The sequence below is a fragment of the Dasypus novemcinctus genome, unplaced genomic scaffold (assembly GCF_030445035.2).
Source record: "Dasypus novemcinctus isolate mDasNov1 unplaced genomic scaffold, mDasNov1.1.hap2 scaffold_108, whole genome shotgun sequence".
Taxonomy (NCBI): domain Eukaryota; kingdom Metazoa; phylum Chordata; class Mammalia; order Cingulata; family Dasypodidae; genus Dasypus; species Dasypus novemcinctus.
The window spans coordinates 1525894-1552078 of NW_026688147.1; the positions used below are offsets into that span (position 1 = coordinate 1525894).

At 39.5% G+C, this 26185-nt stretch overlaps 1 pseudogene; it reads right to left on the reverse strand.

Moving 5' to 3' along the window:
* Positions 1–240: 240 nt before the first annotated feature.
* On the reverse strand, positions 241–15371 carry LOC139438506 (olfactory receptor 7C1-like; annotated as a pseudogene).
* Positions 15372–26185: the final 10814 nt, after the last annotated feature.

Genomic DNA, 26185 nt, shown 5'->3' on the forward strand with positions numbered 1-26185 from the left:
GAGTGGGGGTGGGGTGGGGAGTGGTATATATGGGAACCTCATATTTTTAATGTTACATTTTGCATTATCTATGTATCTTCAATAAAAGACAACAAAATATTTCATTTTCAAAAAAAGAATCTTCTAGTGTTTGATCTCTGTTAATCATGAGCACTTTTGTAAACTTGAGACAAAGTATCCTTTTATAGACAGAATGTTTCCCAGCTTTTTAAAGGCCTGCTTTATGTCCTTGTTTCTAAGAATGTAAATAAAGGGGTTCTACATGGGAGTAATCACTGTGTACATCACTGAGGCTATTGCATTTGCCTTTGAGTTTTTGGTAGCAGCAGAGCTAAGATACACTCCAATACCTACCATAAAACAAGGTCACTAATGAGAGGTGAGATCCACAAGTAGAAAATGCTTTATATTTACCACAAGCTGTTGAGATTCTCAAAATTGAGGATATAATTTTATAGTAAGAGAAAAAGATCCCAGTGAGTGGTATAACCCCCAGAAGTCCAGCTGCAAAATACATCACAAGGTCATTGAGGAAGGTGTCAGAACAAGCATGTCTGACTACCTGATTAAGTTCACAGAAAAAGTAGGTCATTTCCATCTCTGTACAAAAAGACAATTGCAAATCCATTAAGTCATGCAAAAGAGAGTCCAAAACACTCAATAACCAGGATGCTAACAGCAGGAGACCACAGAGCCACGGGTTCATGATGACTGTGTAGTGCAGGGGGTGACAGATGGCCACGAAGCAGTCATAGGCCATTGCAGTCAAGAAGGAGTTATCTAATTGTCCAAAAAGCATGAAAAAATATATCTGGGTGAGACAGTTTTCAAAAGTAATGATTTTGTTGCCTGTCTGAATGTTCAGCAGCATCTTTGGTTTCGTGGTGGAGGTGAAACAGATATCAGTAAAAGACAGTTTGGAGAGGAAGAAGTACATGGGTGTGTGGAGAAGGGAGTCCAAGATGATGGCCAGGATGATGAGCAGGCTGCCAATGAATGTAACCAGGTACATAGACAGGAACATCCCAAAGATGAGGGACTGCACCTCTGTATTTTCTGAGAGCCCCAGGAGGATGAATTCTAAAGCATATGTTTGGTTTTCTGTTTCCATGTGGATGATGAATTTCCTGGAGATATTCAAAACAATGCAATTTAGCCTCAAGCCATAATCAGAAAAATATCATAAATGGTACTGTTTGTATTGTAATTACAATAAGTTAATATTTTTATGGATTTTATAGAGATCTAGTACCCTTTTCTGAAAATAGGGAAAACATATGTTCCTGCTTCTACTTGATAGTTGTGATGGCTAGAAACCCTGGGCCATAATAGAATACACTTTGCCAATGCAATAATTTCAATGATAAATTCTCTAAGACTTTATTTTAAGCAACAAACATTATGACCATGTTTTTGTACCCTGTGACAAAATAGAAAAGAAGAACAAAGTAGTAGGAACCATGTTATTTGGTTGTAACAGTTATTATAAAAACACAATAATTTAAAAAATCTTTTTGGTGAAAGGGACAAATGACCCACACAAATGTGTTCCACTAATGTTTCACAGAGGACAAGGGTAATTCAGTGTAGAAAGTATGATCTTTTCAAGAAGTGGTGTTGGAACAGAAGTGAAGCAGGCTAGTAAGATAGGGAATAGATGGATCTAGAACCTGACAGAGTCCAAGTGGACATCAAAACCCCCTAAGATGGCTGCTGGAGGAATCTCACCCTGGGATTCTGCTACCCAGAACAAAGCCTCCTTCCTGAGAATATGGAAAAGCCTGGATCTTCAATAGGAACTTTATCACTGGGTCTTCACTAAGGAATTGATGGGCAGGGTAATCAATCCAAAGAGCAAACAGCTGAAACCCCCACCCTGCCATTAGCAAAGGGGTGGAATAACTAACAGTTTAAAAGCAAACCATGAGGATTGAGCTTGCTCTTGCCTAGCTTTTTGCCTATGGACCCCTCTTGCCTTCTGCGTGTCACTTTCATCATTTTTCCTCTGCCATGTGGCCATGCAAGTTACCCTGGGGACTTATAATCTATAAAGGGGAATTGTAGCTTGTAAATTAGTCCACTTCATCACTTTTCAGCCCCTTACTCAGTACCTGCTGGGGCCCTGCTCTGTTATTTTCTCCCATTTATCTTCCCTTCCTACCTGAATTAATTACTGGCCTAACTCACCTGGCGTGTTCTTGAAATTCACTTCTGCAGCATAGCCAAGAACTTAGTTAGAATCTGGTAACAATGGATGCACTCATGCCAAACAAAAAAAGGAACTTAGGCACTGATTGAATTCATTTCACAAAAATTAAATCAAAATGAATCATACCATTTTAAAGTAAAATGCATTGTAAAAGTGCTAGACTAAAATGTGAAGAAAATCTAAGGGCCCATAGGTTGGAAAAGAGTTTTTAGATATAGTAATGGAAGCATGATTCATGAGAGATTAAAATTTATAAGTCAGTTTTTATTCAAATGTAAAATATCTACTCTGTGAAAGACATTGGTAAGGGGTTGTAAGAAAACATACAGATTTTGAAAAATACTTACAAAACACATCTGATAAATGATTTGTATGCAAATGTAGAAATTAATATTAACACCACAAAATAAGAAAACATGTGCTGAATTAAAAAATCTGCAAAAGATATAAACAGAATCCTAACTTAGGAAGAAATTCAAAATACAAATACAAAATATAAAAAGAAATTCAACTTCACTGGCACCTAGGTATTATGACCAAATGCCAACTAGCAATGTCTCTGAAAATGACCTTGACCGAAAAGGGGAAATATTCAGTGCAGATGAGATTTTATGATTAAGAGATTTCAAAGTGAGTTTGGTGGTCATTCCAGAGGTTATGCTTATGCTCATCTCAGCAGAATCTCACTATCTGTTACAGTAAACAGTGCCTCAAACAGTAGGGATCCTGATGGTTCTAGAGATATCTAGACACTGTAAATAGTGCAGGGAATCTCAGGAATTTGGCACCCTGTCAGTAGACCTTACTTTGGAATTTATGCTCCCCAGTTTAAAAGAGTTAGCCTCATTTGTAGATTCCCAACATGTGGCTCTTCTCTACATGTTATTTACATAAAGCCATGTGTTGGCACTATTCTTGTTAAATACATGAGCCAGAGCCTTATGTTTTTGGTCTGTTCATGTGCCAGTTGAACCCTTAATCTAAGCAGAGTTTCAACACTTACTCGCCAGGTCATTGGACCTATGTAGAACATCTAATAAGGAGATGGTAATGGACAACACCTATCCCAAGGAGCAAAGAATGTCTGCACCTCTAAGCAAGCTAGTTCCACCCATATATCCCAAGGGATCTAAGCCCCCTCTCAATTAGAATTAGTGGGCATCACCATCACAAAATCCTGAAGATTGGGGAATGAACAATGGACTAAAGTAGACATTATTTTTATATTATAGACTTACTATTCTAGCAATGGAAGAATGTTTATCATTGATATAAAGGCCATGGCGACCAGAGATTCTGAGAGGAGGGAGCCGGCAGAATAGGTGTAATATCAGGGCATTTTCAGGACATTGGGATTGTTCTGCATGACATTGCAATGATGGATATAGGCCATTATATGTTTGTCATTACCTAAAAGTGTGCAGGACAGGCTATTAACTATAATATAAACTATAATTCATGGTTAGCAGCATTGTTTCTATATGCATTCATCAATTGTAGCAAATGTACTATACTAATGAAAGATGTTGTTACTATGGGAAAGAGTGGGAGGGTGAAGGGGTGGGGCATATGGGTCCCCTCTATATTTTATGTAACATTTATGTAATCTAAACCTGTTTTAAAATTTAAAAATTTAAATAAATAAATGAATTAATAAACTCATTTAAAAATCTTTTAAAAATTAAACATCATCTGTCATTAGGGAATTGGAAGACTATGAACACAATAATATATGACCACATGCTTCTTAGAAGAGATAAAAACCTAAAAACTGAGAATACCAATTGCTGTTCAGTATATGGAGCAATACATCTCTCATTCACTGCTAGTGAGAACACAAAATGGTTCATCCAGAAGACAGTTTCTTTTAAAACTAAACATTGTCTTACCATACAATCCAGCAGTTTTGCTTTTAGGTATATATATATATGATATGAAAATTAGAGTCCACACAAAAGTCCACACATGAATGTTTACAGCAGCTATATTTGTAAACTCCAAATCTGAAAGCAAACAAAATGTTTGTCAACCACCACAACAGGGAACAGAGAGAGTCCACAACTGCAAGCAGAATTCCATCCATCAGACATGTGGGATCTAAGGCCCCTCTTGATTTAGAGGTGGAGTGGTCATCACCATCCCAAGATCCTCAAGATAGAGGAATAAAATAAGAATTAGAGTGGACTTAATGGTATTCTACTATAGACTTATTGTGACTCTAGCAATGGAAGAAATTGTGTCACTGTCATGGAGACAGTGCCCACTGGAGTTGTTGAGTGCAGGGAGAGGGAAGAAGAGGGTGTGATATGGTGGCTTTTTTGGGGATTTGGGGTTGTCCTGAAATATATCACATGGGCAGATGCAGGATATTATATATCCTACCATATCACGCTGAATGGACTGGAAGAGAGTGTAAACTAACATGTAAACAATAATCCAAGCTTTGTAGCAATGATCCAAAATGTATTCATTAAATAAAAGGAATGTGGCACACTGATGAAAGGTTGTTAATGTGGGAGGATGGGGAGTTTAGGGAGTGGGGTATATGGGAACGTCATATTTTTTAATGTAAAATTTATTGTCATCTATGTATCTTAAAAAAAAGAAGACCATAATAATTTTTGCTAAAGAAATCTCATAGCGAATTTATAAAAACAAACAAGAAAAATCTTTACCTCTCAGTGAACATACTCTAATAATGACTGAAGTAATAAATGCACAATTATGGCAAATACAACAAATTTTACATGTCACAGGAATTGTATGCTTTTTTTAAAAATTAAAATTATTTATTTTTACAAATTACATTAAAAAAATACGAGGTCCCAATCAACCCCACCATCCCCACCCCCCATGCCCCCCACAGCAACACGCTCTCCCATCATCGTGAGACATCCATTGCACCCAGTAAGTACATCTCTGAACATCACTACACCCCGTAATCAGTGGTCCACATCATAGTCCACACTCTCCCACGTTCCATTCAGTGGGCCCTGGGGGGATCTATGATGTCCTGTAATTGTCCGTGAAGCACCACCCAGGACAACTCCACGTCCCAAAAATGCCTCCACATCTCATCTCTTCCTCCCATTCCCCGAACCCAGCAGCCACCATGGCTACCCTTCCCACACCCATTCCACATTTTCTCTGTGGACATTGGATTGGTTGTGTCCATTGCACATCTATGTCAAGTGGGGGCTTAGATTCCACATGGATACTGGATGCACTCCTCCTGCTTTCAGTTGTAGACACTCTAGGCTCCATGGTGTGGTGGTTGACCTTCCTCAACTCCATGTTAGCTGAGTGTGGTCAGTCCAATAAATCAAAGTGTAGGAGCTGAAGTCTGTTGAGGCTCTGGGCCTGGGTGTCTTATTATCAGTCCAGAGATTCAAATCCCCTAAATATATCTTAAACACCAGCACCAACAACAATTCCAATAAAGTAGCATGCAAGTCTTTTTTATTTATTTATTTATTTATTTTTTATTTTTTATTTTTTTTATTTTATTTTTTTTAATTTTTTTATTTTTTATTGACTTTGTAATAATATTACATTAAAAATATATATGTGAGGTCCCATTCAACCCCACACCCCCACACCCCCTCTCCCCCCCCCCAACAACACTCGTTCCCATCATCATGACACATCCATTGGATTTGGTAAGTACATCTTTGGGCACCTCTGCACCTCATATACATTGGTTCACATCATGGCCCATACTCTCCTCTATTCCATCAAGTGGGCCCTGTGAGGATTTACAATGTCCGGTGATTACCTCTGAAGCACCATCCAGGGCAGCTCCATGTCCCGAAGATGCCTCCACCTCTCATCTCTTCCTGCCTTTCCCCATACCCTTTGTCCATTATGTCCACTTTTCCCAATCCAATGCCACCTCTTCTATGTGGACATTGGATTGGTTGTGTCCATTGCACCTCTATGTCAAGAGGAGGCTCAGATTCCACCTGGATGCTGGATGCAATCCTCCCATTTTCAGTTGTAATCACTCTAGGCTCCATGGTGTGGTGGTTGTCCTTCTTCAACTCCATCTTAGCTGAGTGTGGTAAGTCCAATAAATCAGATTGTAGGTGCTGGAGTCTGTTGAGGCTCAGGATCTGGCTATCACATTGTCAGTCCAGAGATTCAAATCCCCTAAATATATCTTAAACCCCAAAATTAACTGCACCTCCAGCTCATTAGCATGAAAGTCTTATGAAGGGAGATCCCATCTGAGTCCAGATTCATCACACATAAACACCATTTCCAAAGAGGGGCCATCTGCCCTGGTAGTTAACCCCATCGGCCATGACCATAACTCCCATGGGTCTCTTTAGCCCTCAAAGGAACCAATATCTGGGGGTTGTATCTGCTTTATCTGTCTCTCTGACTCTGCTCAGTTGTGCATGAGGGCAAACCTTCTGCCAGCCTCCAGACTCTTTTTTAGAGACTCGTAGCCATATAAACTCATTTCTCCTTTCCATTTCCCCCTTACTTTAGGTCAAACAGCATTTTAAAGTCATGGTATTTTATGTAGACATGGATATTCTAGCATGCAAGTCTTGTGGGAAGAGATCCCCTCCGAGTTCAATTCCATCATGTAGAAACACCAGCTCCAAAGAAGGGCCATCTGCCATGGCAGTGAACCCCATCTGCCATGACCATAGGACCCATGGGTCTCTTTATCCCTCAGAAGAACCAATACCTGGGGCTGTATCTACTTTATCTGTCTCTTAGACTCTGCTCAGTTGTGCATAAGGGCATTCCTTCTGACAACCTCCAGACTCATTTTTAGAGACTCATAGCCTTATAATCTCATTTCTCCTTTCCATTTCCCCCTTATATTAGGTCAAACAGCATTTTGAAGTCATGTTATTATATGTAGACAGGGATATTCTGCTGATCCGTATTGAACCTTTAATTCAAGGTCATTTTCTAGTTGCATCTTCAGCTGGTATGTGGTAGTGATCCCTTGGTGCCAGGGAGGCTCATCCCTGGGTGTCATGTCCCATGTTGGGGGGAATGCACTGCATCTACATGCTGAGTTTGGCTGTGAGAGTGGCCACATTTGAGTAACATGAAGGCTATCAGGAGGAAACTCCCAGGCACAGTGCTACTCTAGGCCTTGTTCTTATTGCAGATGTATAGGCTCAAAAGCATAGCCATTAGTATCAGGAACCCACTGCTGGGCCCTCCTTCCTTCCTGGTTCTTGCCGTTGCCCCTGGCGGACTGCCGCTGCTCCCCAGGGTCCATGACTGTGACCCCCCGGCCAGGCGCCCAGTACCCGCCCCAGCTGTTGTTTTTAATTGTTTCCACTATGAGTATATCTAGACATTACTATATACCCTGGGCATATGCCCTGTATAACTCCCTGTCGGCCATATATATCCTGTCAATAACATCCTGTATCAGTATTCCTCTGCTGCCATTGTTGAACCACTCTGTGATTCAAAACTTCCTGTAAAGTGAATCCCAACATAATGTCAGCTTCACAAGAGTCTTAGATCACTGAAATTCATATATACAATATACAGTACTTCCCCAGATCCACCATAAAACCTTTTCCCTTCCATAGCGATAATCTTTTAGCTTATTCATATCATATTTCCTGATACTGATGTACAGATTCCGGGACAATAGCTTTCAAACAAGGTGACATCTGTGCTTACTATGTGGTCCATGCTTTAGATTGTACAGTTTTCTAAATTTTTTAGTTATCCTATGTTTTGCTTTATGGTTTACATTATTAGTCTGTTGTCCCCTATATGTTTCTGGTGTAATATTACATGTTTTATATTCATCCTCGTGTACTCTCACAGAAATCCTCTCTTGCCCCCATATTCACCTTGGTTCCATCCATTCCACATCCATTTTCCCCCTCCCCTTGAGGCCCACAATGCCAGCCAATCTCTATTTCCCAAGAAGCCATGTCCAGAGATCCTTGCAGCAGTATTCAGGGGCTGACTTTCTCAACTACCCTAATGCCCTGGGAGCCATCCTTTCTCATGAGAGATACAGTTCTCTCTATTTGATGGCATTAGTCCTCCCCAGGGTGTGGGTCCACCCCAACTCTCACTTCTTGGGTCTCTTCCCAATGGTACAACCCACCTTGGCAAAATGAGCCTTCAGCTATTCCCCCAGAGTCCGTCCCGCATCAGACTATACCCCCTGAGCATCCTAACCAGGTGTCCCTCCTACTTATACTTTGATATGATTTTCTCAACTTTTTGTTCTCAATGGACACCTACACTCTCCCATGTTTGTATGTTGCCCCTCCCTCCCCTGAATTTTTGGACAATATTACCCCTCTTCCCATCCCCAGCCCCCCTCAAACCAACAAAGCCCCACCCGAAGGCAACCCCTTGCCCCATTTTGTCCCTTCTTTGTGCTCATACTTACCGCCAGCTCATCACAGATTCCACTCCTGCAGACGTTAACTCACATCCTTCCTCCACCCCCCGCTTTCCTGTAAGCCTCTTTTCCAGACTCTAGCTCTCTGAGGCAGTTTGCTTATTTCACATCATTGAGGTCATGTAGTATTTGTCCTTCAATGCCTGGGTTGCTTCACTCAACATAAGGTTCTCAAGATTCATCCATGTTATCACGCGTGATTGTAGTGTATTTGTTCTAACAGCCGAGTAGTATTCCATTGTGTGTATATACCACATTTTATTGATCCACTCATCTGTTGATGGGCATTTGGATTGATTCCAAATTTTGGAGATAGTGAACAATGCTGCTATGAACATTGGTGTACATATATCGGTTTGTGTCCTTGTTTTCAGTTCTGATGGGTATATACCCAGCAGTGGTATTGCCGGGTCATATGGCAAATCTATGGTTAGGTTTTTGAGAAACTGCCAAACTGTCCTCCAGAAAGGTTGGATCCTTCTGCATTCCCACCAGCAGTGGATGAGTGTTCCACTCTCTTCACATCCTCTCCAGCATTTGTATTCTTCTGTTTTTTTCATAGCTACCAATCTTATGGGAGTAAGATGTTATCTCATTGTGGTTTTGATTTGCATTTCCCTGATAGCTAGAGATTTGGAGCATTTTTTCATGTGCTTTTTAGCCATTTGTGTTTCTTCTTTGGAGAAGTGTCTGTTTAATTCTTTTTCCCATTTTTTAAATGGGTGGTTTATCTTTTTGTTTTCAAGATATATGAGTTCTTTATATATGCAAGATATAAGTCTCTTATCAGATATATGGTTGCCAAATATTTTCTCCCATTGTGTGGTTTCCCTTTTTACTTTCTTGACAAACTCCTTTGAGGTGAAGAAGGCTTTAATTTTGAGGAAGTCCCATTTATCTATTTGTTCTTTTGCTGCTCATGCTTTTGGTGTGATATTCACAAAGCCATTTCCTATTACAAGGTCCTGTAGATGTTTCCCTACACTGCTTTCCAAGATCTTTATGGTCTTGGCTCTTATATTTATGTCTTTGATCCATCTTGAGTTGATCTTTGTATAAGGTGTGAGATGGTAATCCTATTTCATTCTTCTACATATGGCTATCCAGTTCCCCAGGCACCATTTGTTGAATAGGCCATTCTCTCCCAGTTGCGAGGGTTTGATGGCTTTATCGAATATTATATGGCTATATACATGAGGTTCTATATCTGAACTTTCAATTCAATTCCATTGGTCTGTGTGTCTCTCCTTATTCCAATACCATGCTGTTTTCACTACTGTAGCTTTGTAGTATGTTTTGAAGTCAGGAAGTGTGATTCCTCCTATTTCATTTTTCTTTTTCAGAATGTCTTTGGCTATTCGGGGCCGCTTTCCTTTCCAAATAAATTTCATAGTTAGTTTTTCTAGTTCCTTGAAGAAGGCTGTGTTGATTTTTATTGGGATTGCATTGAATGTGTAGATCAGTTTTGTTAGGATAGACATCTTAATAATATTTAGTCTTCCTATCCATGAACAAGGAATATTCTTCCATTTATTTAGGTCTTCTTTCATTTCCTTGAACAGTCTTGTATAGTTCTCGGTGTATAGGTTTTTTACCTCTTTAGTTAAATTTATTCCTAAGTATTTGATTTTTTTATTTACTATTGTGAATGGTATTTGTTTCTTGATTTCCTCCTGATGTTGCTCATTATTGGTGTACAGAAATGCTACTGATTTTTGCACATTGATCTTATAACCTGCGACTTTGCTGAACTCATTTATGAGTTCTAGAAGCTTTGTTGTAGATCTCTCAGGGTTTTCTATGTATAGGATCATGTCATCTGCAAATAATGAAATTTTGACTTCTTCCCTTCCAATTTGAATGCCTTTTATATCTGGATCTTGCCTCAGTGCTCGAGCAAGTATTTCCAAGACAATGTTAAATAGGAGCCGAGACAATGGTCATCCTTGTCTTGTTCCTGAGTTTAGAGGGAAGGATTTCAAGATTTCTCCATTGTAAAGAATGTTGTCTGTAGGTTTTTCATATATACTCTTTATCATGTTCAAAAAATTTCCTTGTATTCCGATATTTTGGAGTGTTTTTATCAAGAAGGGGTGCTGTATTTTGTCAAATGCCTTTTCTGCATCTATAGATATAATCATGTGATTTTTTTTCCTTGAATCTGTTTATATGGTGTATCACACTGATTGATTTTCTTATGTTGAACCATCCTTGCATACCTGGAATAAATCCCACTTGGTCATGGTGTATAATTCGTTTAATGTGTTGTTGAATACGATTAGCAAGTATTTTGTTAATATTTTTCATCTAGGTTCATTAGAGAAATTGGTCTGTAATTTTCCTTTCTTGTGGTGTCTTTGTTTGGCTTTGGTACTAGGATAATGTTCGCCTCATAGAAGGAGTTCGGCAATGTTCCTTCTTTTTCAATTTTTTGGAATAGTTTCAACAGGATTGGTGTTAGTTCTTTCCAGAATGTTTTGTAGAATTCACCTGTGAAGCCATCTGGCCCTGGGCTCTTCTTAGTTGGGAGATTTTTAATGACTGATTCTATCTCTTTGCTTGTGATTGGTTTGTTAAGATCATCAATTTCTTCTTTCTTAAATAAGGGCTGCTTATGTGTTTCTAGGAATTTGTCCATTGACTCTGAATTCTCATTTTTGTTGGAATATAGTTTTTCAAAGTATCCTCTTATGATAGTCTTTATTGCTGTGGGGCCAGTGGTGATATCCCCTTTCTCATTTCTTATTTTGTGTATTTGCATCTTTTCTCTTTTTTTCTTTGTTACTCTCACTAAAGGTTTGTCAATTTTGTTGATCTTCTCAAAAAACCAGCTCTTGGTATTGTTTATTTTTTCAAGTGCTTTTTTAGTTTCTATTTCATTTAGTTCTGCTCTTATCTTTGTTATTTCCTTCCTTCTTCTTCCTGTTGGGTTACTTTTTTGTTGTTTTTCTAATTCCGTCAAAAGTGCAGTTAGTTCTTCAATTTTTGCTCTTTCTTCTTTTTTGATATGTGAATTTATGGCTATAAATTTCCCTCTCAGTACTGCTTTTGCTGCATCCCATAAATTTTGGTATGTTGTGTTATCATTATCATTTGTTTCAAGGTAGTCATTGATTTGTTTTGAGATTTCCTCTTTGACCCACTGTTTTTCTAAGAGTGTGCTGTTTAATTTCCAAATTGTGGTGTGAAGTCTGGGCCTCCGTCCCTTGTGAATTTCCAGCTTCACTCCACTGTGGTCAGAGATATTGTTTTGTATGATTTCAATCTTTCTGAATTCATTCAGCCTTTCTTTGTGGCCTAGCATATGGTCTATCTTGGAGAATGTTCCATGTGCGCTTGAGAAAAATGTATATCCTGCTGTGTTTGGGTTTAATGATCTATATATGTCTATTAGGTCCAGCTCTTCTAATATACTGTTCAAATGTTTTGTTTCCTTGGTGATTCTCTTTTGAGATGTTCTGTCCTGTCCAGAGTTGATAGTGGTTATTAAAATCCCCCACTATAATTGTAGATGCATCTATTTTTTCACTTAGTTTTCCAGCGTTTGTCTCACGTATTTAGAATCACCCTTGTTAGGAGCATAAATATTTATGATCGTTCGATCTTCTTGACAGATTGTCCCTTTCACTAAAATGTAGTATCCTTCTTTGTCTCTCACAATTGTTTCTCATTTAAAGTCTATTTTGTCTGATATTAATATAGCTACTCCTGCCTTTTTTTGGTTGTTGTTTGCTTGTATGATTGTTTTCCAGCCATTCACTTTCAATCTCCATGCGTCTCTGGGTCTAAGATGTGTCTCTTGTAGACAGCATATACATGGGTCATATTTCCTTATCCAGTGTCCCAGTCTGAATCTTTTGATAGGTGAGTTTAATCCATTGACATTCAGTGTTATTACGCTCATAGAATTATTTGTGGTAGCCATATTTTGGTTGGATTTGTGTTTGTTATATTTTGTTTGTATTATTATATTTTCCCCTTCTAATTTTGTCTTTTTTGTTGCTCTTATGCTCTCCTCCATCTCTGACTGTCCTGTTTTTTCCTCTCTTCCTGCAGAACTCCCTTAAGAATTTCTTGAAGGGGAGGTTTCTTGTTGACATACTCTTTCAGTTTCTGTTTATCTGGGAATATTTTGAACTCTCCATCATTTTTGAATGCTAGTTTAGCTGGATAGAGTATTCTTGGTTGGAAATTTTTTTCCTTTAGTACCTTGCCTATATCATACCACTGCCTTCTTGCCTCCATGGTTTCAGATGAGAAATCAGCACTTAATCTTATGGAGCTTCCCTTGTATGTGATGGTTTTCTTTTCTCTTGCTGCTTTTAGAATTTTCTCTTTCTCTTGAGCATTGGATAATTTGACAAGTATATTTCTTGGGGTGGGCCTGTTGGGGTTTATGACCAGTGGAGTGCGCTGTGCTTCTTGGATATGTACATCTGTCTCTTTCAGTAGATTTGGGAAGTTTTCAGTCATTATTTCCTGCAACATTCCTTCTGACCCCTTTCCCTTCTCTTCTCCTTCTGGAATGCCTATAATACGTATGTTTGAGCGTTTTGCATTATTATTCAGGTCCCTAAGTTCTATCTGGATTTTTTCTACCTTTTTATTGACCACTTCTACTATCTGTTTGATTTCCAATGCACTGTCTTCCACATCACTAATTCTCTGCTCTGCCTCTTCTAGTCTGCTGATATTTGCTGCAAGTATATTTTTGATTTCTTGAATTGTGGCATTCATTTCCATCATATCTGTTATTTTTTTGCGCATGTCTGCAATTTCCCCTCCAAGTGTTGTCTTCATGTTGTTAAACTCTTTCATTACTTCATCAAATTTGTCGGTGATAAATGTTTTGAGATCTTTCATTGCTTGTGCGAAGTTCTGCTCCCCTTCCTGATTTTTAGTTTTTTGATAGGATTTAGTCGTGTTTTCCTGATTACTGGTTTGGTTTGTAGATTTTTGTTGCTGTCTTGTCATCATTTTTCCTTGATAGGTTTAATCAGATCTGTAGCTTCTTTGTCTAGTCTTGGAGATTAATTAGCTGTTTTTTTTTTGCGTAAGTGTTATATCTTCTTTTGTCACTTTGTTCTTCCTATTCGAATTTCTTATTGCTGGTTAAGTTCACTTTAAAGGAAAGTATTAGTGCTGGGGAAAGGCAATTGTGTAAGGAAGGAAAAAGTGTAAAGTAGTATTTGTGATATATGTTAACAAAGCATCAATATGAGTTCTGGGAGGATGGAGGTTAGATCATGTAAATTGTGTAGAGTTGTAGTAGTAGGAAAGTACCTATAATAAGGTAGATGACTGAATATGGTAGGAATATGGTACATACTAAGAAGCTATTGTTTTTGTGAGAGAGGGAAAGAGAAAGAAAGATAATCTTTTCAAGGGCAGATACCAGATGGAAAACTGAACAAAGGTATTAGAAATTAAGAGTTAGACGCTTAGTGGATCAAAGAAAGGGAGGTGGAATGTAGGAGAGATAGTAGATGGTGGAGGATATCAAGTTGTAGGGGAAAGGGGTTAGTGTAGATAGCCTAAATCTATTCACAGAGAAATGAGGCAGTGGAGGATGAGGAAACCCAGTAAATGTGAGGTGTTTCCTGCAGGACCTATCGTATTGTTAAGATAAAATAGAATAAGAAGAAGATCGGGGACAAGAAAGAGAGGATAAAAAAAAATAGGAAAAAGAGACTTTGGGGCATACGCTGGGAGAAAATACTAGGGGATAATGCAATGCCAGGAATCAGAACATTAAAAAACTGTTATAAAAAAAAATAGAAATAGAATAAAAATAAAAGCAAAACAAAATAAAATAAAGAAGAAAAATGCAAACTTTGAGGGATAGGATATTCAAGGGCCTCAGATGAACCTCAGGGCGCGGTGGATTCAGGGATGGACAGTCTGAGGTATTAAGACCTCAAGCAGTGTGAGTATCTGGCGTGTGGGCCGCCAGAGTCCAGGGAACTCAGACCTGGCAACCTCAAGTCCAGTTAACGGGAATCCTGGGAGCACCACAGTGCATCACAGCCTTCAGGTATCCCCGTAGCTGGGTGCCAGCTCTATGGGTGAGGTCTCATCCACAAGCTCTATCCTGTGTTCTGTGTCCTACAATTCACTCACTTACTAGGGTCTATTGTGTGGATATATCACCAATTGACTTCAGTAACCCTCCCATCCTGTGGTCCCCAGGAACGTCCACCTGGGGGCTCCTCTAGGCTGCAGCCAATTTAATGACTCAGATCAAATATCCAGGTCCAGGGGAGGGGCTCCAGCCAGAAACGCTAATAGCAGAGTCCAAACCCGAAATTCCCACGCTTCGCAAAATATTCCCCTAATCAGTTTCCAAATGTCTGGCACCCCATGAAACCCTGGTAGCATCTATTTGTTGCTATCACTTTGAGACTGCTGTAGTTCCGCAGCAGGGGTGAGGGGGGTGGGGGCGTGGCTCTAGGCGGAAACGCTATTGTTTGTGTCCGCAATCACAACTTCCCCCCGCTTTGCCCTAAAACCCCCGTCTGTCTGCCCAAATGGGTCTGCAAGCACCTCCCTTCCCACAAACCCCCAATAGGCCACCCAGGGCCCAGGAACTCCCCAGTACTGTAGAGGCTCCAAAAAAAAATAAAAATAAAAAAATAAAATAAATTAAAAAATTAAAAAAAAACAAAGAACAGAAACCCTGCCGCAGGCCCGGCTCTGCCCGCTGCTGCCCGCCGCCGCAGCCCCAGCCCGACTCCGGTGTCCGCTGCCTGCCACCATGGCCCAGACCGGCTCCGCCCGGCTCCGCTCGCTACAGCGGCCCAGCCCGGTTCCTGTGTCCACCGCCCGCCGCCGTGGCCTGGTCCAGCTCCGCCCGGCTCAGTACCCCGCCACGGACCAGCCCGGCTCCGCCCACTGCCGTGGCCCGGCTCAGACCTGCCCAGCCCCCTCGCCGCCGCTGCAGCCCGTCCCGGCTCCGTATGCTGCCGCGGCCCGGCCAGGCTCCGACGTCTGCCACTGCGGCCCGGCCTGGCTCAGCCCCACTGTGCGGAGCTAGAATCCTTGGCTCCGCCTACCCAAGGAGGGAATCCTCCACACGTAGCTGGGATCTCCGTGTATATTTCACAGACGGATCCTCTCTGTTACCTTCCCTCCAAATCGATGTCCAGACACCTCCAGACCAGCAAAAATCCCAAAACAATCCAGTCCCAAAAGCTGTATGCTTTTTAATATGTATCAATAAACTTCATTTCTTTTTTAAAAAGAACTATTTTTAAAACCTCACCACACCATATACTTATTGACTCCATATTTGTGTCCATGTCATCTCTTCTTCATGTACTTCTAGTCTTTTCTCCTTCTGAAATTACTCTAAATCCTCCTTCAAGCCTTATTACAATTAAAATCTCCCTTGTGATGCCTTTACTAACCTCCCCAGGATGAGTCTGTAATTTCTGATCCACTTCACTAGAATTCCAGAGCCACATATATTGAATGACTAAAAGAAAAAAAATGAATAAACACAGGTAAACAGATAATTTCTACAAGGGTAGAGAAAGAAGAATGAGTGAAACAAGGAAACAATGCTTCTGAGAGAGGGAAGACCCAAGAGTAAGAGATCAGAGGAAACAGATTGGGAAAAAAAACTATTTTAGTTTATCTGCTATTTTCACTCAGGCTTTTTAATAAGACAGGACTTAGTGTTTTAAGCTTTCTCTGTGGTCATAATCTGCTGATTTCCTTAAAGCTTCTATGAATAAAAGGTGTCCATGGAGTCAAAAATATATTCCCCCAGTACCTGTGAAGATTCTATAAGTCGCTCTGAAATTATCAAGTCAGGCTCTAAGTTCACCAATGCAGGTTCTTCCTTGAATGATGAAAGAAGTTGGAAGCTCTGTTCCCAAGAAGTGAAGTGAGATGGAACGAGTCATAAGGTCTGTAGAAGACAAATTGTGTTTTCTTTGATATAGTGAAGGAGAAGCACATAGAGTATCTGAGCAATTAGGGATTCCATTCCCATGAACCATATTAATGAAGTATTCTTTTGTCTCAATCTCCCTGAGATAATTATTTCTCTGGAGATAAGAAAGGAAAACACAATGCAAATTTGCACCAGTTTAGTCCCTTGTGACCGCTTCGGAGCTCCATGTTCATCTCTTATCCCTGTGGACACCTACCTCCCAGGAGGAGGTCACCCTTATTAAAGTGTGGGCTCTAGTCTTGTCAGGTTTCCCATACTGATTTCCCTCTTGTTGCTTCTGGAGAAAGATTCTGAATACATTAAACTATCTTATTTCCCAATTTTTCTCCTCTGGAGTTGGCTGTCATGAATGGAGACAACCACTCACAAGGGAATTTCCTCTTGTATCACTGCTTCTCCTTTCTCCCCCATAATTAGCAATATCTGTTCAACCCACACAACCATCTGGTTTCTCAGTCATTCAACAATATTTATTCAGCAATACTGTATGGTAAATCCTAAAGTACATTCTGCGAATGAAGAGAAGACAAAGGTACTGTGTTTCCTAACAAACTGTTCACAGTTTTAAAAAGCCAAGAAATGAGCACTCACACAATCCTTAGAAGCCTGCCCCTGGTGCACCTTGTGCCAGATGCCCACCATCCAATACCCTAAAACAGTAACCCTTCCTTATTATATCATCTACAGTGTTTTCTCAAGGATGGATATAAGACATTTAAAATTACACAAAAAATATATAGGGGCTGATAGGCTAAATATAAATCATAACATAAAACATAAGATAACTAAAAATATAGAAAATTGTATAGTCTAAAAAATAAACCACAATGTAAACACAAATGTTACCTTATTTGAAAGCTATTGTCTCATATCTGTACATCAGTTTTACTAAATATGGTATGACTATGTTAAAAGATTACTGCTGTGGAAGGAAAAGATATTATGTGGGATATGTGGGATTACTGTATATTGTATATATGAATTACTGTGATCTAAAACTCTTGTGAAGATAAGCTTAATAATTAGAAAAAAGAAAAGAAAAAGATAGGATTTTGAATTTTTCCAAATTAATATGTACTCTATATCTAACCTTTAAACTCATCGCTATATTCCATTTTATTATTAAGGGAACCTGGCAATATATTGGGCTTCACTTTTTAGGAAGCTTTGGATCACAGAGAGGTTCAACAATGGCAGGGGAGGAATACTGGTGTGGGATGTTATTGACAGGGGACACATGGTTGACAGGGAGTTTTACAGGGCATATATCCAAGGTACATAAAAATGTTTGGATATTTTCATAGTGGAAACAATTAAAAACAACTGAGGGAGTGCTGAGTTCCTAGCAAGGGGAGCTCTATCACAGTCCCTAAAGGAACAGCAACAATCCCCCAAGTGCAACAACAAAGACAAATAAGAATGAAGGTCCAACAATGAGCCCCTGATACTAATGACTATGCTTGTGAGCCTGTGCACCTGTAATAAGAACAAGGCCTAGAGCAGCAATGTGCCTAAGAGTTACCTCCTGAGAGCCTCCGTGTTACGCAAATATGGCCGGTCTTGAAGCCAAACTCAGCATGTAAATTTGTTGCCTTCCCCCCAGTGTGGGACATGAATCCCAGGGATAAGCCTCCCTGGTGCCGAGGGATTAATACCAAGTAGCAGCTGATGATGTAACTAGAAAATGACCTTGAATAAAAGGTTCAACTCGGACCAGCAGAATATCTCTGTCTACATATAATAACAGGAGTTAAAAATGCTTTTTGACCTAAATCAAGGGGCAAATGGAAAGGGCAAATGAGATTATATGGCTATGAGTCCAAAAAAGAGCTGGGAGTTTATCAGAGGGGTTGCCCTTATGCACAACTCAGCAGAGTCTTAGAGACAGATAAAGTAGATAGAACCCCAGGTATTTGTTCTTCTGAGGGCTACAGAGACCCACAGGTTTTATGGTCATGGCAGATGGAGTTCAGTGCCATGTCAGTTGGCCCTTCTTTGGAGTTTGTGTTTCTGTGTGATGGAGCTGGACTCAGATGTGATCACTTTTCAGAAGCCTTTCCTATTACTTTACCAGAATTGTAGTTGGTGCTGGGGGTTAATATAAACCCAGGGGATCTGAATCTCTGGACTGACCATATGATAGCCAGGCCCTGAGCCTCAGTAGACTTCAGCTCCTACACTCTGATTTATTGGACTTACCCCACTCAGATAACATGGAGTTGAAGAAGGTCAACCACCATACCATGGAGTCAAGAGTGCCTACAACTGAAAGCAGGAGAATTGCATCCAGCATCCGTGTGGAATCTAAGCCCCCTGTTGACATAGATGTGGAATGGACACAACCAATCCAAGGTCCACAGGATGTAGGAATAGAATATGGATTAGAATGCACTTACTGATATTCTACTCATGAACTATTGTGATTAGTAATCGAAGAAAATGTGGCATTGGTGTGGAGAAATTGGCCATGGTGGCTGCTGAGTGTGGGGAATGGGATGAAGAGATGAGATGTGGAGGCGTTTTGGGGTCTTGGAGTTGTCCTGGGTGGTGCTGCAGGGACAATTAGCAGACATTGTAGGTCCTCCCATGGCCCACTGGATGGAACATGGGAGAGTGTAGGCTATGATGTGGACCATTCACCATGAGGTGCAGCGATGCTCAGACATGTATTCACCAAATGCAATGAACATGTCATGATGATGGAGGAGAATGTTGCTATGGGGGGAGTAGTGGGGTGCCGGGAGTAGGGGGTATATGGGGACCTCGTATTTTTTGAATGTAATATTAAAAAAATGAATAAAGACCAAAAAAGTGAAAATAAAATAAAGATGCAGAATCAGGATTATGGTAAAAAAAAAGTGTTTCCTCAACATTATAATTTCAACCACGCACACATCAATCCTGCGTGTTCACCTTTCCACCCCGAACATACCCACAATTCCATGGACCATCTGACCCAGTGTGTTATATTCGTGGGCGTAGAGCAATACAATGAGCAAGAATTGTTGTACTCCGATAATGAAGAGGACACATAGATGTTCTCAAATAGAGGGGAGAGTATCTCTCAAGAGGAAGGCTTGCTCCTAATGGGACAGGATAGACCAGTTTGTCAAGCCCTCAGCATTGTTGCAAGTATCTATGAATCTTGTCCTTCAAGCAATGAAGCTTGGTTGCCAATGTGGGCCCCAAGGAGAGGGAGAGAGAGAGAAAATAGATGGAAGAGGGGGTAACTGGGGGTAAATGGAAGTGTTCTGTATGATCTTGCAATGATGGATACAGGCCACGATAAATTTCAACAAAAATTTATAAAAGTGTATGGTCTAAATTGTAAACCATATTGTGTACTACTGAGCATGGTTGGTAGCTATCCAATATTTGTACATCAGTTGTAGCATATGTAACATCCACATGTAAAAACATCATTGGTGAGGAAGAGGGAGGATGTTGGGTATATGGGAGATACCTATGTTCTGTGCATGACTTTACTGTGACCTTAAACTTTTTTGAAGATATAATGAAAAATAAAAGAGGCAAGCAAGACACTGAGGAAGAAATGGAAGAGATTGCCTTGCCACTATATATAAAAGACAACACCTATTAGAGTGATGAAAGGCAAAACCTTAAAAAAAATTTATAAAAATTTTCATTTTTGTTTTCTTTATATGAGGTCCTCATATACTCCCTCTATATGAGGTCCCCATATACCTCCCACACCCTCACCACACTCCTCCCCCCATAACAACAATCTCCTCCATAATCATGAGACATTCATTGCATTTGATGAATACATCTTTGAGCACCACTGTACCTCATGGTAAGTGGTCCACACCATAGTGCACACTCCCACATTCCACCCAGTGGGCCATGGGAGGACATACAATGTCTTCTAACTATCCCTGCAGCACCATCCAGGACAACTCCAAGTCTGAAAATCGCCCCCACATCTCATCTCCTCCCACTCACTACCCCAGAAGCCACCATGGCCACTTTCTCTACACCAATGCCTTATTTTCTTCGATTACTAATCACAATAGTTCATGAATAGAATATCAGTAAGTCCACTCTAATCCATACTCTATTCCTCCATCCTGTGGACCTTAGAATGGTTGTGTCCACTCCACATCTATATCAAGAGGGGGCTTAGATTCCACATAGATCCTGGGTGCACTTCTCCTGCTTTCAGTTGTAGGCTCTCTTGGCTTCCTGGTGTGGTTGTTGACCTTCTTGACCTTCATGTTATCTGAATGGGTTAAGTCCAATAAACCAGAGTACAGGGGTTGCAAGTCTGTTGGGGCTCAGGGCGTGGCTATCAGATGGTCAGTCCAGATATTCAGGTCCTTTGGGTATACAGTAAACCCTAGCACCAACTACAGATCCAGTAAAAGCAACAGGAGAGGCTTGTGGACAAAGAACACATCTGAGTTCAGCTCCATCACACAGAAACACAAACTACAAAGTAGGGCCATCTGACAAGGCACTGAATTCCATCTTCCATTACCATAAAACCTGTGGGTCTCTGTAGCCCTCAGAAGAACCAATACCTGAGGTTGTATCTACTTTATCTGTCTCTGGGACTCTGCTGAGGTGTGCGTAAGGGCAACCCCTCTAATAAGCTCTCAGCTATTTTGGAGACTCATAGCCATATAAACTCATTTGTCCTTTCCATTTTCCCTTTTTATTCAGGTCAAAAAACATTTTAACTCCTGGTATTCTATGTAGACTGATATATTCTGCTGGTCTGAGTTGACCCTTTTATTCAAGGTCATTTTCTAGTTAAATCATCAGCTGGTACTTGGTAGTAATCCCTCAGTGCCAGGAAGGCTCATCCCCAGGAGTCATTTCCCACGCTGGGGGGAAGGCAACACATTTACGTGCTGAGTTTGGCTTTGAGACTGGCCACATTGTAGCAACACGGAGGCTCTCAGGAGGTAACTCTTAGGCACCCTGCAGCTCTAGGCCTTGTTTTTATTTCAGGTGCACAGGCTTAAGAGCATAGTCATTAGTATCAAGGGCACATTGTTGGACCTTCCTTCTTTTTTGGTCTTTGCCATTGCACTTGGAGGATTGTTGCTGTTCATTTCAGGACTGTGATAGAGCTCCCCTGACTAGGAACTCAGCACTCCCTTAGTTGTTTTTAATTGTAAGCACTATGAAAATATCCAAACATTTTTATGTACCCTGGATATATGCCCTAGAAAACTCCCTCCCAAACGTGCATCACCTGTCCATAACATCCCACACCAGTATTCCTACCCTGCCATTGTTGAGCTTCTCTGTGATCCAAAACTTCTTCAAAAATGAAGCCCAATATATTGCCAGGTCCATTAATAGTAAAAAGGAACATAGTGATGAGTGTAAAGGTTAGATATAGAATACATATTAATTTAGAAAAAATAACGTACAAATAAATTGGGGAATCAAAAAATTTAAAAATTCAAAGCTTTGTTTTTGATGCTCTGTCTTCCATCACTGCAATAAGTGTTGCACTGTATGCACATTGGCAAGGCAACTTCTTCCGTCTTTTCCTCACTGTCTATGTCCTTTCTTTTTCATTTATTTCTAATTATTAAGCTTACCTTCACAAAAGTTTTAGGGCACCGTAATTCACATATACAATATACAGTACTCTCACATATCCAACATTAAACCCTTTTCCGTTCCACAGCAATAATTTTTTTTTACATATTCATACTATATTTACTGAAACTGATGTACAGATATTGACACAATAGCTTTCAAACAAGGTAACAGTTGTGTTTACATTGTGGTTTATATTTTAGACTATACAATTTTCTAAATTTCTAGTTATCTTATGTTTTACATTATGATTTACATTTTAGTCTATCAGCCCCTATACATTTTTGGTGTAATTTAACATGTCTTATATCCATCCTTGCATAATCTTGTGGAACACTTCTATTGCCCACATAGTTATATTGGTTCCATCTATTCAATACTTCTTTTCCCCTCCCATCAGGGCCCACAGTGACAGCCAATCTTCACTGCATGAAGGGCCATGTACAGAGATACTTGCAACAGTGTTGAGGGCTTGACATGCTCAACTGTCCTAAGGCATTGGGTGCCACCATTTCTCTCAAGAGATACAATTTTCTCTATTTGAGAACATCAGTCCTCCCCAGGAAATGGGTATAACTTTGCTCTCATTATATGGGTCTCTATCCAATGATATAACCCGCTATGGCAAAATGAGCATTCACACACTGCCTAGAAGCCTGTTCTGCATCAGATTATCACCTTTGAGCATCTTAAATAGGTAACTTTCCTTATATTTTTGAAAAAGTTTTTTCAGCATTGTAGTCTCAACCAAATACCTGACAATCTCCTATGTTCCTATGTTCCCCCACCATCCTCCTAATTTCTTGGGCAATATTACCCATCCTCCCATTGCTAGGCCCCCTCAAGTCCACAAAGCCCTACCCAAATTTAGCCCTATGTCCCATTTTACCCCTTCCTTGTGCAAATATCTTCAGCTTATATAGATTTCTCCCATGTAGGTGTCAGCTTACATCTTTCCTCTACCCCCCAATATTCTTTAAACCTATCATCCAGTCTCTAGCTCTCTGAGGCAGCTTGGTTTACTTATTTCATATCATTGAGATCATGTAGTATTTGTCCTTCAATGCTTGGGTTGTTTCACTCAGTATAAGGGTCTCAAGATTCATCCATGTATTCACTTGTGTTTGTAGTGTATTCATTCTTAAAGCTGAGTAGTATTCCATTGGATGTATATACCACATTTTATTTATTTATTTATCCATTCATCTGTTGGTGGGCATTTGGGTTGATTCCAACTTTTGGCAATAGTAAACAATGCTGCTATGAACATTGGTGTGCAAATATCGGTTTGTGTCCTTGTTTTCAGTTCTACTGGATATATACCCAGCAGTGGAATTGCTGGGTCATATGGCAAATCTATAGCTAGTTTTTTGAGAAACTGCCAAACGGTCCTCCAGAATGGTTGGATCCTTCTGCATTTCCACCAGCAATGGCTGAGTGTTCCCATTCCTCCACATCCTCTCCAGCACTTGTATTCCTCTGTGTTTTTGATAGCTGCCAGTCTCATGGGAGTAAGATGATATCTCATTGTAATTTTGATTGCGTTTCCATAATATCTAGTGATTTTGAGTATTTTCATATGCTTTTTAGCCATTTGAATTTTTTATTTGGAGAAGTGTCTGTTTAAGTCTTGCCACTTTTTAAGATGTGTAGGTTGTCTTTTTATTTTTTGAGATATAGAAGTTCTTTATATTTGAAGGATATTAATCTCCTATCATATACATGGTTACCAAATATTTTTTCCCATTGGGTAGGCTCTCTTTTCATTTTCTTGACAAAGTCCTTTGAGGTGCAAAAGGCTCTAATTTTGAAGAAGTCTCATTTATCTATTTGTTCTTTTGCTGCTCGTGTTTTGGGTGTGAAATTCATGAAGTCATTTCCTATTACAAGGTCCTGTAGATGTTTCCCTACATTGCTTTCTAAGGTCCTTATAGTCTTGGCTCTTATATTTAGGTCTTTGATTCACCTTGAGTTGGTTTTTGTATAAGGTGTGAGTTGGTAATTCCCTTTCAGTGTGTTTGGTGGACTTCGGAATATCACGTGTCTGTATCTATGAGGATCTATATCAGAATTTTCAAATTGGTTCCATTGATCAGTGTGCCTCTCCTTGTGCCAATACCACGCTGTTTTCACTAGTGTACTATGTTTTTAAATCAGGTAGTGTGATTCCTCCAATTTCATTTTTCTTTTTCAATAATCTTTGGATATTCGTGGCCTCTTTCCTTTCCAAATAAATTTCATAGCTAGTTTTTCTAGTTCCTTAAAGAATGCTGTGTTGATTTTTATTGGGATTGTATTGAATGTGTAGATCAGTTTTGGTAGGATAGACATCATACGAATATTTAGCCTTCCTATCCATGAACAGGGAGTATTCTTCCTTTTGTTCAAGTTTTCTTTGGTTTCATTGAATAGTGTTGTGTAGTTTTCTGTGTATACATTTTTTACACCTTTAGTTAAATTTACGCCTAGGTATTTGATTTTTAATTTACTATTGTAAATGGTATTTTTTTCTTGATTGCATCCTCACATTTTTCATTATTGGTGTACAGACATGCTACTGATTTTTGCGCATTGATTTTATAACCTTCAACATTACTGAACTCATTTATAAGTTCTAGAAGTTTCGTTGTAGACTTCTCAGGGTTTTCTATGTATAGGATCATATCATCTGCAAACAGTAAATTTTGACTTCTTCCTTTCCAATTTGAATGCCTTTAATGTCTGATTCTTGCTTCAATGCTCACCCAAGTACTTCTAACAAATATTAAATAGAAGGGGTGATAATGGGTTCCTTGCCTTGTTCCTGATCTTAGAGGGAAAGATTTTCAGATTTCAAAATTGTAAATGATGTTAACTGGAGGTTTTCATGTATATCTTTTATTATGTTCAGAAAGTTTCCCTTTACTCCAGTCTTTTGCAGTGCTTTTATTAAGAAATAGTGCTGTATTTTGTCAAATGCGGTTTCTGCATCTATAGATATGATCATGTGATTTTTTTCCTTTAATCTGTTTATGTGGTTTTTACATTAATGTATTTTCTTATGGTGAACAATCCTTGCACACCAGGAATGAATTCCACCAGGTCATGGAGTGTAATTGATTTATGGTGCTGTTGAATATGATTAGTAAGTATTTTGTTGAGGATTTCCACATCTATGTTGATTAGAGAGATTGGTCTGTACTTTTCCTTTCCTGTGGTCTCTTTGTTTGGCTTTCATATTAGGATAATTTTGGCATCATTGTATGAGTTATGCAATGTTCTTCTGTTTCAAATTTTTGGAAGATTTTCAGCAAGATTTGTGTTAGTTCTTTATGGAAAGTTTGGTAGAATTCACCTGTGAAGCCATTTGGCCAAGGGCTCTTAGTTGGGAGGTTTTTAATGACTGATTCTATCTCTTTACTTGTGATTAGTTTGGTGAGATCATCAATTTCTTCTTTCATCAATATAGGCTGGTATGTACTTCTAGAAATTTGTCCATTTCCTCTGAATTGTCATTTTTGTTGGAATATAGTTTTTCAAAGTATCCTCTTATGATAGTCTTTATTTCTGTGGGGCCAGTGGTGATATCTCCTTTGTTATTTCTTATTTTGTGTATTTGCATCTTCTCTATTTTTTTCTTTGCTAGTCTAGCTAAGGGTTTGTCAATTTTATTGATCTTCTCAAAGATCCATCCCTTGGTTTTGTTTATCTTTTCAAGTGCTTTTTTATTTTCTATTTCACTTAGTTCTGCTCTTATCTTTGTTCTTTCTTTCTTTCTTCTTCCAGCGGGGTTAATTTGTGTTTTTTTTTCTAATTCCTCCAAATGTTCAGTTAGTTCCTCAATTTTTCCTCTTTCTTCTTTTTTGATGTATGAATTTATGGTTATAAGTTTCACTCTCAGTACTGCTTTTGCTGCATCCCATAAGTTTTGATATGTTGTGTTATAATTTTCATTAGTTTCATGGTAGTTATTAATTTCTTTTGAGATTTCCTCTTTGACCCACTGTATTTCTAAGAGTGTGCTGTTTAATTTCCATATCTTGGTGTGAAATCTGGG